General features: G+C 35.6%; 1 protein-coding gene across 5 annotated transcripts in view; it reads right to left on the minus strand.

Moving 5' to 3' along the window:
• Positions 1–13,210, minus strand: part of POU2F1 (POU class 2 homeobox 1) — a 178,370-nt gene that overhangs the window by 145,492 nt on the left and 19,668 nt on the right. The window lies entirely within an intron of this gene.

Here is a 13,210-nt window from a genome sequence, read left to right on the forward strand (position 1 = left end):
AGTTAAAAAGGAAAAAAAAAATCTAAGAGGAAGAACTTTATTTCTTTAAAGTAAAAAAATCCTTTACAAATGAGAAAAAAAAAAAAAATCCTTAACTAAATACAGTTCCAAGTTTCACCCCTCCCCAAAAAAAACTAGAAAAAAAAAGGATGAAACATGATAATGGAAAAAAAATGACATCTTGTTGTACAAGAGAGTAAGTTATTACAGAATTCACAGAGGCTAGAAGTTTTGCTTCTGACCTTCAAGTACAAACTCTTGGGCTGACGAGAGATAGAAAAATAATAATTCAAACTGTTTAAAATACTGTAGGCTTTTCTTTGAAGTGAAACTCTTTTGGCCTCATTAACTGAACTTGTCTCTTGATAATCAAGTCTGTCCAAGTTTCAGAAGTATTTCGTGAGTAAATTCATCATAACGTGCACCTTGCGCCATCCCATTTTAAAATATGCATCGCAAAGAACACTGTACTGCAATTAAACAAGGCCATTTTTTAAAAACCCAAAAGCCCAATTAGATTATGTAAATGTGAATTAAATGTATACATAAATCAGTCAATACCCAAAGATCCTGGTAAAATGCCAGCCAGCACAGTCTTTGGCATAAGAAATATTAGAAATGACATCCTAGACGGATACACACTTTTTCTCTAGTGCCATTATACATCCCATTAAAAACTATAAACTAGTCATCCATGTTAACTTGACTTTGCTATGAGCAAAAAAACTATCAAATTAGTTACATTTTAAAAGAATTTTTTAAAGCTTTTCTATTAGCCAGAAAAACCTTAATTCATTTTCCCTCTTGTGGCTCAGTTATGAACATCCTTTGGTTTGGAGTTTGCAAAAAAGTAAAAATCCACATCTAATAAAAGCTGTAACTTAATTACACAATTATACAGAATATAGATAATAATCTGGTTTGTGTTCTCAAACTATCAACAATGGATTTTGTTATGGTGCTGGTTCCCCTTCAGAGCAAGAAAAAATTAACAATGAAAACAGACTTGGGAATCTTAGGTCCCCCTAAACACTTCATATTAGCGATTCTTGCATGGGCTTCTTCAACATGTAAAACTATGCAGGAGTAAGTTTGGACAGCACTTTGGAAAAGCACAATTGAATCCCCCAAACAAGTCTCTCAAGGAGGAATTAGTGGGGACTGCTGTTTTGTAGGTATATTCTACAAAGAAATTGCAAACATCTGTGCTTCTCTTCATTTGCAAAGACACAGGACATGAAACCTGGACTGTTGGTTCTAAATATACTCTCTACAGAGGTCTGTTCAGATAATCCTAATAGCATGGCCTTCATTTGTAGAAGTATCATGTTATGAGATAAAAGATAAGAAAACATTCAAAAACACGGAGAAAACTGCCAACGTTTAGAAAAGAAATACATTTGATTCAAATAACCAATATATAAAGAAGAAATAGAAAAAAATTTAATATTATCTTATACCATATCTATTTTCTCATAATTCTTAATAAAATACAGATAATTTAATTAGTTTACATTATCCACTGTGAAGCCTACAATACTGACATACTTGCTGATGACAAAAATGATGTAGTGTTTTCACCCACCTTGCACAAAACCTACTGAAACATACCCTATGATCAGATCAACAAACCCTGGCCGTCAAATCAGGAGAATTTCCAAGAGGTATGACCTTTTAGTGGGAAAATGCCATTTTCCTAGTACCCAATATAGAGAAAACATGAAAGAAAATCAAAATGAAAACTCCCCACTAATATATTGAAAACTATGTCTCCAAACTCTTCTCTCCATACTTAGCAAAACAGTGATAAATACTGGCCCTAATTTATTTAGGTACAAATGAACTCATGATTAGTTTTAAAGCTAAAAACTTCATAGTCTGCTCATGAGATTTTCTTGTAATACCTCTAACACATGCACACACACAGATCTCACTATTATTATCTGAAATGCTGTTACTTAAATCTTTACTGATTTATTGAGGAACACAATTCTGAAATTACTAAAATAATGTATTAATTTGCTTTTAGAACCCTAGCAAAATAAAGTTTGTATATGTGTATTCATTTTCAATCTAGCCTAAACTGAACATAATCAGGAAAATTTGAAGAAATAAAATAACTTACAATAAAGAAGACAAGGTGATATTATGATATATTTTTAAAATAATGCCCTAGTACACCAGAATATTGAAGTATGTATTCTAATATATTCTAGGCCCTTAGATTTCCCCTGTTGATGAGATTACTGGAAACCATTTTTTAGAGTCAGTTTGATCCACTCTGTTGATACAAAGAAGGCTTCCAGAGTCCACTAAATGAAGAGCTATGCCTAAATTCATAGAAAACCAACAGACTGTACCCTTGTTACTTATATGCATCAATGTTCAGCCCCAAAGTAGTATCCTCTTGGGGGAATGCTAACAAAAAACTAATTCTCTCAAATAATATTACATTACATTTTTTCCCTCATGTTCCTATGGTGACATCCTCAAGAATAAAAATACTATTAAGCATCCTTTTCCCTTCTTACCTAACATTTAAACAATAATTTAAATTCTGAGAAGCACCTACACACATTCTTACCATACACAATTAAAACAAACAGGAACAACAAAAAGAAGACAATATTTCCCAAGCCATGATTATTGCTTTCTTTCTATCCGACCCATGGTGGACAATTCCCAAAACTATCAGCACAATTCAAACACCCTTAACTAAAATTAAGTGTCTGTCCATTTGTTCTTCATCTGATATCCTTTTCTCTTTTTTATTTTCTCAAAAGAAAATGCCAGAACAGATCGCCCAGAATGATAGATAAGGTCAAAATACTGCTAACATAAGTAGTTATGCTCGGAATTATACCAAAAACAGGACATATGCAAGAACCTGATCATACAGTGCTCCTTTTCATTGAAGCCTTTGCATTATTCTACGCAAACAATAATAACATGTCAACTACAAAGGTAAACATACCCCCTGTTAATGAGTATTCAGCAGCAAGTGAGGGGCAAAGATGATAACAAAGAGCACCTTGCAAATTATGCCTTCATTCTTTCACAGCTCATCACAGTGCTCCACTGCACACACAGGTCCGTCCTCACCCTGCGTGAATCAGCTTCCTCAACACTTATGACTGTTACTTCCATCACTCACACCAATGGTCAGATCTGGAACCCCACCATCACCCAGAACTGTTCCTCCTCTAATACTTCAAATTCTCGCAACACAACCCCACTCCTCCCGGATCGCTCATTCCCTTACTCTCATTAAAGACCTATTCTCTGACTCATCCAGACCTCCTGTCCTGTCCATCCATTTTCCCCTAGGCCATCAATTCGCTCCTGTCTTCACTTCTTTCTTAATTCCACTGAGACCACAGGGTCCATTAATGACTCTCTTGTCAATACGTTCCACTCCCTTGTTTCCTTGTCCTTCCGCTGTACATCCCAACAAAGCCCCCAGGCCTGGAGAAATACATCTGACTAGCTTCTCCACTCATATACCTTGGGCAGCTAAGCACTACTGGAAAAATAAAAACAATAGGAGGCACAGCCCTACAGGCTGATCCTCCACAACCCATAATTTCCTCATAAATATTTCCTCATAAATATCTCTTTAGAACCCAGATTTCAATGGGTTGAGGAGGGAATTAAAGGTGTGTAGCAAAGGAAGGGAGTTCAGCATTTTACATTATGTTCAAAGCAGCTTGGGGATAAGAGGAAAGAAAAGGCTGGTATGTAGAGGGAGCAGAAACAAAGGAGAAGTCAGAGCATGCTGAGGTTTAAGAGGGCTGGTAAGGAGGGAAAGTTTGGAGGGGTTGAGAAGATGAAGGATGTTGAACATTCCTACAGAGTCAGAGAAATGGATAGGATCCATTGATTCAAATTTTATGAAAATAATATATTTGCTTCAGTAATACAAATAACAACTGAAAAGGGTTTATCTCCAAAGCAACCCAGAGTTTAACTTCTTGCATTAGTAAAATCCCAAACTCTGAAGTTAGATAGCCTGGATTTGAATCCCAGCTCTTCTACTTCCTAGTTATGTTATTTCCTAAGTAAGTTATTTCATCTTTCTGTGCCTCATCTGTAAAATGGGGATAATCATAATACCTACACGATAGGGTTGTTGTGAGAATTAAAGGAATACACAGAACATACAAAGTGCTTTGAATAGTGACTGGCATATAACAAGCACCATATTAGATGTTAGCTATTATTCTGGCTAAAAACTTAAAACGCTACTTAGATGCTCTTGTGTTCACTTAGTACTAGAAAGAATGTCCTGGGCTCCCCCTGCCCACCCCGACCTTGCCCCCATATCCCTCAACCTAATACCTACTATCTTTCAGCTCTGGTCTTCTTTGAAAAGTCTCTTCCTCTTTCCCTCTCCCTAAATAACTGGGTTAAGTGAATCTCTTCTATTCTTCCATAGCATACCAGCTTTACAACCTTCACAGCATTTATCACAGAGTATTAGCTTTCAGTTGACTCATCTGTTCCCATCCCACCCCTCCCCCACAACCTGCCACTGATTTGTGAGTTCTTGCAGGATGGGGGCTATCCTTTCTGATTAAAGTCCAGGGGTTAAGAATAAGTGATATATGTAAATCAGTATAACATGGTGCCTGATGGGTATTAGACAATAAATGTTAAATAAATGAATAAATCAGTCACTTTAGCCTTAGATGATTGTTTTATACAAGTTCATCTACTAACTTAATGCCTATCATTTATAAACGTGCTGCAGTTAAACACTTAAGTTAAAACACCTAACTACCCTGAGTTCTTAAAAAGCACTGCACACAAAGGAATTACCACACCAAAGAAATTACCACACACAAATTTCTTGCAATGTTTTCTAAATTCAGTATATATGCACATTACTCACACAACTCTCCAAAATAAACCTGATAATGGGTTAAAAGAAGTAAAACTGTTTGCTATATATTCTGTAAAGCAAAATATATAACTTCCAACTACACATGTCTTTTCACAAACCACAGGTCATTGGATTACCAGAAATTGATACTTCCCCCTCACTGGTGATTATTCTACATGTACTTTTAGTTTAAGCTAACTTTTTGAAGCACATTTTTTCAATTATATGTATGTAAAACATGTATCATTCCAAGCTATTTTTTTTCTCTTCTAAGTCATAAAGATATGTTTTACTTACATTATTGACCAACAACAGAAATCCTACCCAAATGTTAACAGTGTGATACAGCATGGATAATGGATCATTATATTATGGACAGAAAAAAAGAACTTATAAATAATTCAATGTTCCAACTGCTAAGAAGATAGAAGCCTAATAAGTACTATATAGCTCAAAATGAAATTCAATTGGGGATGTAAAATTTTCAGAAATTTTGAAACAAAAAAGAAAGAGGAAGAGGAGATCTGGAAGAAAGAAAAGTTGGGGGAGAGAAAAGGAAATCTGGGTAAAGATTAAAATATATGCACTGTTTTTTTAAGGGTCCTTTACTAACCCAAACTCATTTTAAAATTTGGGGAAATAAAAATTGAATAATGTCTATAACCTGATTTACTTACAAAATTACATTTAGCATTACATTTAATGCTAAATTACATTTAGCATTAAACTGATGACTGATCATACAGTCATCAACTTCCTTTTATTTTTATGGCAACTAAAGTTATAAACTAATCAATTTAAATCTACAACACCTCACTTTTATTAGCCTATGAGAAACAGACAAAACTCTGGCAGAAAAAATTATCAACATAAAAGCAAAGGAAAAATTAAAGACACGGTCTTCCTGTCTTCCAAATAGTGCTAGGAGATAACAGAAATCACTAAATCACAATTTTTAAAAAGCCACTATACAAAAGCAAACACATTTTACTTGGAAATCTAAAATCTGGAATCTCCTTTCAACTATAAGACCTTGGGTCAAGTAACTTAACTCCTCTCTAAATGAAGGAGAGTCTTAGGATTTTAAATGCCTTCCAGGTATCACAATCACAGAAATTACCTTCTATGTATTCTTTCATTCTTCATCAAATACATTTTACATTTTCACTCCCCCCACACCTCTTCTCCTTAGGGAGATAGCACAGGAAGTGGCTCTAAGTGCAGGTTACAGAAGTAACACTCTAGGGTTTGTACAAATCCCACTTAGTTAGGAGCTGGATGATCTCCAACAAGTTATTTCAGTTCCCCAAGCCTGTTTCCTCGTCTATAAAACAGGGGTAATACAAATATCTACCCTCATAAGGTTGCTGTGAAGATTAAAAAGAAAGTGCTTACAACAGTCCTGGCACACAGTAAGATAGCCAATTAAAGCTAGCTACATTATTGTTTTATTTTGAAGGCTTTTAAAAATGGTTTTACTCCTGGACTTCCCTGGTAGTCCAGTGGTTAAGGCTCTGCGCTTCCACTGCAAGGGGGCGCAGGTTTGATCCCTGGTCAGGGAAGTTCTGCATGCCGCAGCCAAAAAGACACTTAAAAAAAATGCTATTACTCCTTCCATTAAGTGGATAGATACCTAATAGTTTACTTAATCCCATTTAGGTTGTTTCTAAATTTTACCTTTTTTAAGTAAAGGGGATATAAACATCTTTGTGCATTAAGCTTTTTCCAAATGTAGGGAATTTCCTTAGGATGTACTCAAGAACTTACATCGCTAGATCAAAAGATATGGATGTTTTAGGGCTTTACAGAAAGGTTGTATAGATGTACACTTCCACCAATAGATATGATAGTGCCCAATTCACTGCATTCATGTCAATCAGCACCGAAAATCATATTTTCGTTTCTTATAATTTGATTTAAAATGTTTCTCAATGTTACTGTAATTTGCATTTCTTTGATTAACTGTAAGGCTGAGAATTTTTTATTATTAAAAATGTTATAAGAACAATCTCATTCAATAAAAGATTTTTTTATAAGTAAAGAAGAAATAATTATAAAACACATAGAAATAAGGAAATTAAGAAGGGGCAGAAGAATAAGGCAAGTGTACATTTAGAATGTAAATATGTAAAGTTATTAAACTGAAGTATAATTTGGCACTAAAATTCCTAGCAGCTAAAAGCAAAGAAGAAAATGTTCTGAACTCTGCTTTGGGAGGGTCAAGGTCAGGGGACAGCAGCATTCAATTCCACAAGAAAAGCAAAACTTTTTTCAGGTATTTAGGATCTAAAAGATATTTCTTAGCTGGATCTTCATAAAAAGATACAAAGTGACTTAAGGACAACAATCTCAACAGCAATAAATGACAGAAGGGCTTATTTGTTGCAATTGCATTTCTACCTTACATTTCAAAAATACAAGAAAATAATTCACTAAACATAATTTTGGCACATGAAACTTAGTATTACAGTCATTTCCCAAATTACTACTATACTGCTATCTGCAATTACTGTTTCTTCTAATCTTCCATTTTTATCTTGACAAATCTCTAGCATTGAAGGCTTGATCAAATTGAGACAAGCTTATTTACAATTTCTCAAATTCCTTTATTTTTATATGTGAATCTTGGATATTAACAATATGGTTTAGCCGACATCAACATTCTTCTCAATCACCTTGCTTGCTTTTATACTTGCAAGAAGAAATAAACTTAGACTCTCAAAAAATATTTTATCTTGCCATAAATGGGTATGAAAAATATAGTTCAGACTGAATGAGTTGATATAAACAATTTTAAAATAAAATCTTATCCCATTTTTTAGAAAATATTTGGGTCACTGAATGGCCTTTAGCCATACTGGAATTTATCTGAAACATTTTAACAACCATTTAAAAAAATTGTTACCCCAAATTCCTTCACTTTTATTTTTTTAATTAATTTATTTTATTTTTGGCTGCATTGGGTCTTCGTTGCTGCGCGCAGGCTTTTCTCTGGTTGTGGCGAGCGGAGACTACTCTTTGTTGCAGTGTGCGGGCTTCTCGTGCAGTGGCTTCTCCTGTTGCGGAGCACGGGCTCTAGGCACACGGGCTTCAGTAGTTGTGGCACACGGGCTCAGTAATTGTGGCTCGCGGTATCTAGAGCTCAAGCTCAGTAGCTGTGGCGCACGGGCTTAGTTGCTCCGCGGCATGTGGGATCTTCCCAGACCAGGGCTCGAACCTGTGTCCCCTGCATTGGCAGGCAGATTCTTAACCACTGCGCCACCAGGGAAGCCCTCCATCACTTTTAGAGTCGAGTTCTAGAGCTTCCTAAAGGGTAACACATATACAAAGATCCTCCAAAAATAAGTTTTGTTTTGTTTTTGCTTTGCAAGAATATGTTTGGACACCAAGGGGGGAAAGCAGGGGGTGGGGAGTGGGGGGGGGGGTGAATTGGGAGATTGAGATTGACATATATACATTAACATGTATAAAATAGGTAACTAATAAGAACCTGCTGTATAGCACAGGGAACTCTACTTCACTTTGCTGTACAGTAGAAATTAACACAACATTGTAAAACAACTATACCCCAATTAAAAAAAAAAAGAATATGTTCCTATTCTTCTCTCCCAGATTTCTCTTAACTATAGACATTAAAGCTAAAGCATATTGGACACAAAGACCTGTGATCAACATCGGATAATCCTATGTTATAAAACGCTTAAATAAATATTGTAGCAAAATTAATAACGTCAGTATCTTTATATGAGTGGGTTCTATATGAGAGGAAAGAGACGTAATAGGAAAAGGTAAAGGATGGCAGAAATGACATTAAGAAACTTCATATACTTACTTCTGAAATTCTGCCTGAAGTCATCACTTATCACAGATTTGGTCATTCATTTTCTTCCCACCCCAACCCAGGCCATCTTAAAAAATTGTGAAAACAGATAGAACCGTCTTCATCTAATCCATGGCTCCATTTTACAGACGTAGAAATTTTAGCCCAAAGAGATTAACGTCACAGAAGTAGACAGTGGCAAAAACGATAGTGGAAACTTCAAAATTTGGACAAGAAATCAAGCATTCTGGCTTCTTATATCGTATAGAATAATGCAAATATTAGTTAGATGCTACTCTTCCATCTCTCAATCAAATACCCTAAGTATCTGATGTCAGTGCATTCTTTCTTCCTACTAATGTCATGGAGTTTCAATGACTATGAACAAAACTGTGCTTTGTGTTCTCATGACAGCTATGATATGCTTCAGAGACTTTTTAGTTTTTCTAACATTTGATATTTCTTCCTATCATGTTTGTGTTACTTCCTAAAAGATGTTGCTAAAAAATAGCTAGGTAATAAATAATACTAAGATCCCTCTCTTCAGAAAGTGAGGTCCACGAAAAGGAGAGGTTTCTCCTCATTTCATTTTCACTTCCCAGGCCCAAGATATTACTCTAAAGAATACCTTTTTTAAGGACAGTATTACTTCCCACACATATTCCACCAATTTAATGTATATCTAGATTAGCAGTTCTCTAATTTTCTTTTTTTTTTTAATCTCAGGGCCCCTTTACACTCTTAAAAATTATTGAAGGCCCTGTAGTAGGCAAATTTTTAGGATGACCCCAAACAATCCCCAACTCTTGGTATTCGTGCCCTGTGTAGTTCTCTCCCCTTGAGTGTGGGCTGAACCAAGAGATCTGCTTGTAAGAAATAGAATATTACAAAAAGGATGCGATTCCTACTGTGATTAGGTTACAAAGGCTGTGATTTCTAACACTCTTTTCCTGCCAGCACTCTCTAGCTCTTCTTGTGTGCTTGCTCTGATGAAGCAAGCTGGAGAAACCCACATGGTAAGTAACTGAGGGCAGCCTCCAGCCAATTGCCTGGAAGGAGCCAAGGCCCTCAGTCCGACTGCCAGTAAGGAATTGAACCTAGCCAACAGCCATGTGAGTGACCTGGGAAGCTGGTCATTCCCCCGCTGAATCTTCAGATGAGATTATGGTTCTGGCCAACACCTTGACTATGGCCTTTTGAGAGAATGAAGCAGAGGACCCAGCTAAGACATGCCCAAATTCCTGACCCACAAAAACTCTTCCTTTTCCTTTTCATGGTATCCTCTAACCTAAGATGTATTCCCAATCCCAAAGCTCCAGAGCTTATATTCTCATATTGTTCCAGCCTTCAATTCAGCAAGCCTTATACAGGGAGGACCTTTTGCTATCTCAGATGTCCAGTGCTCAGGATTCTCAGAGCCAGGATGAGTAGAAGAACATGGGAAGACACAGGAAGACTCTACTCTGGGTCAGTTATGAAGGGCAGATACAGGTAAGAGAGCAAAAGAAGAAACAGTTCTGTGTAAGAGCTGCTAACATCCGTATCTTTTACTAGGCCTACCAGTATGCTTGTGGTAGTGAGCAGGATGCTAACACACGGGACATGTTAAACTGAAGACCGCCAATCCTGAAATGAATTTAATTCAAGAAAATGGTTTAATAAATATTTACTCAATATCTTCTATGAGCTAAATACTGTGCTAAAATGAGGTACTAAAATTAATAAAACTTGGCTTCTTCAAAACCCTCAAGGACCCCAAAGTCTAATGATTACCTGAGATGGAGAACTTAAGAGAAAAATTAAGCAAAATCTACTTTGCAAAGAATAAAAATTACAGGTAACATTAAACATCGTGTTCATTTTGCTGTTTTGTTTGATATGAATAAATTATTTAGGCTTCCACAATTTACTGCTTATCTACTGACAATATTTTAAAATCAAAGGAGCCTTTTCAAATGTGGATAATCATTTGCTTTCTATGTTTGTAAATTTGTATGACACATTAAAAATGTTAGCACTTGTTCATACTTGCTTTTCTACTATGAGGGTTCCAAGTCATCAAAAGATTTAAAAATAATAAGAAATAACATATAAAATTTTTACATTTCCCAGGGTAGGGAAAAAAAATTGTGGATTCCATTTTCCAGGCAAAGTGCTCAGCAATCTATGTACATTATCTCATTTAATTCTAAACACAGCTATGTGAGGAAGAATATTTACAGATCATTTCTCAGAGTCTAGGTTTTCTTCAGTGCCTAAAATAATGCCTAGTATATAGTAAGCAATGAAATTTGCTGAAGGAAGAAAGTTATTGGTCATGTATTCAAACCAATTTGTCAGATTCCTGGGCTACTATTCTTAATTACCATGCGATAGAGCCCCAGTTAAAATGTAAAACAGAGCTGGAAATAGACGCAGGTGAACATCTGTTACACAGTGGCACTAAAGAACAGAGATCCGGTCTCAACTAAGTGACACCGCCTCAAAATTCGACTGAGTCAAATAAAGATAGAATTCATTTTGAGAGACTAAGGACTAAGAGAGAAAGAGAATATGCCCATATGTTTGCATATTAATATGTATGATATAGTTTTCTGAATTTTGTCTATAATGTACAGATATAATATTTACCCTATGCAAAAGCGGCCATCATAAATATATTACTATGTCTGAAGTATCGTTTCACAACAAAACAATTACAATTAGCACAAACTCCTAAAGGTTTTGTACCTTCTGTTACTTTGCTAGTAAAAACAAGTAACAATTCCAAATATGAAAACTTGGGTCCATATAAATTAAGTTGTGCCTCCTGATTTGGGTTGATTTTACACAAAGGGTAACTAAGTAAAGTTACCCTTTACTATGAGAAAGCTGGTCTTGGAATCTTCTGTGATTTGGCTTCTTACACCAGCAGCTTTTCATCTATTTTTCAAATACCAGCGTTAACAGTCTTTCAGCATCATCACAAGGGCAAGCAGCTCTTCCATGAGGTCCAGAACAGAAAACTGGTACACACACACACACACACACACACTTTCCAAAGGTATCCACGTCCTATTTTACTTTTATATCACTGTTCAGAGTGCTGAAAGTTTCATTCATGGCATTTATTTTGACTGTCACTAGGTAGGCTGAAAACTCAATTGATACCTCAACTCCAAAACCAAAAAGCATTAAAACTATGCTTCTTAATTCATACAAAATTAATGTCCACAATGCTTTATAAAAGTGGAAAGGAGCAAGAAGCACTCAAACACATAACTATCTCTAAAATTATTTTGCCACCCAACATATAACTTTGTTTCCAGAAACCTGAAGAAAAGCGATTGACAATAACAAAGAATTTCTGCTAAAAATACCTTCCTTAACCAACCAGAGAAGTCAATTAATGTTAGCTAAAAACTGGAATCAATACCCTTAAATTATTTTAAACAAAGTCCACCACTTTCTAATGATGTTAACTTCGGAAAATTACGTAACTTTCTTGTACCTTAGTTTCCACATCTACAAAACAGAGATTCAACAATACCTATATCATAGTATCATAGTTGAGGTGAGGATTAAATTAGATAATTCATGTAAAACACTCAGCACAGTGCCTGGCACATGGGACAAAACCAAATTTGGTAACTTGTTATTTTATACTACCCAGAACCATTCTATCTTAAGCTAATACTGCCAACTGAGGTTGTCTGTTAATTTTTCAGCTCACACAACAAACCTTGCTGTCAACTTATTTATCCATAGCAAATTTTGCTTTCAAATTCTTTTAACAGCATCACTTCATGTGCTCAAGTAACTTTTTGCTGACCTCACTGTGTTTACTGCCCAGCAGTAGCTAGAAGCAAGGAGATTTCTGATTCCTTCTTTTTAAATACAATATTTAGTTATTTCACCTGCCACTAGAAGGATTCTGTAGACCATTTGGAGACATGCCTGTAAGAAGGCAAATGAGTTATAATGGAAGATATCGTTCTGCTAAGGTTATTGCTTTACACTGGCCAATGAGGCAGATAAGTAAAACAGGAAAGAAGGAGGAGAGGTTAACTGCTATCTCCTGGGTGACAATTTCATTACAAAACAAGGAGTCCCTAATGCAAGAGTTCCAGAAGTTGAGTTCTGAATCAGAATGGATAGTCCCATAAACATAATGTTGAAGAACTCTGGGGAAGGACTTTAAACCACTGCAAAAAAGAACCTTCATCAGGACTCTGGGAACATTTGTTAAAGATGTTTGTGCAAAAGCACGAGAAAAAGTGAGTTAATAACTGACTTTCAATTATCCTTGAGACACTTATCTTGGAACAAATTAACAATTACTACACAAGCTTACCCAAGGCATAAACAAATCATTTATCTGCTGTCCTACATATTAAATCAGGAATGGCAGGAATCCCTTCTCTACTTAACTATTTCATGATTTTAAATATATTTTCCTCCTTTAAAGCAATAAAATTACCAAATATTACATATATATGTGTGTGTGTGTACAGGTATATGTATATAAA

Source organism: Balaenoptera borealis, assembly GCF_965194805.1.
Source record: "Balaenoptera borealis genome assembly, chromosome: 1".
NCBI classification, from domain to species: domain Eukaryota; kingdom Metazoa; phylum Chordata; class Mammalia; order Artiodactyla; family Balaenopteridae; genus Balaenoptera; species Balaenoptera borealis.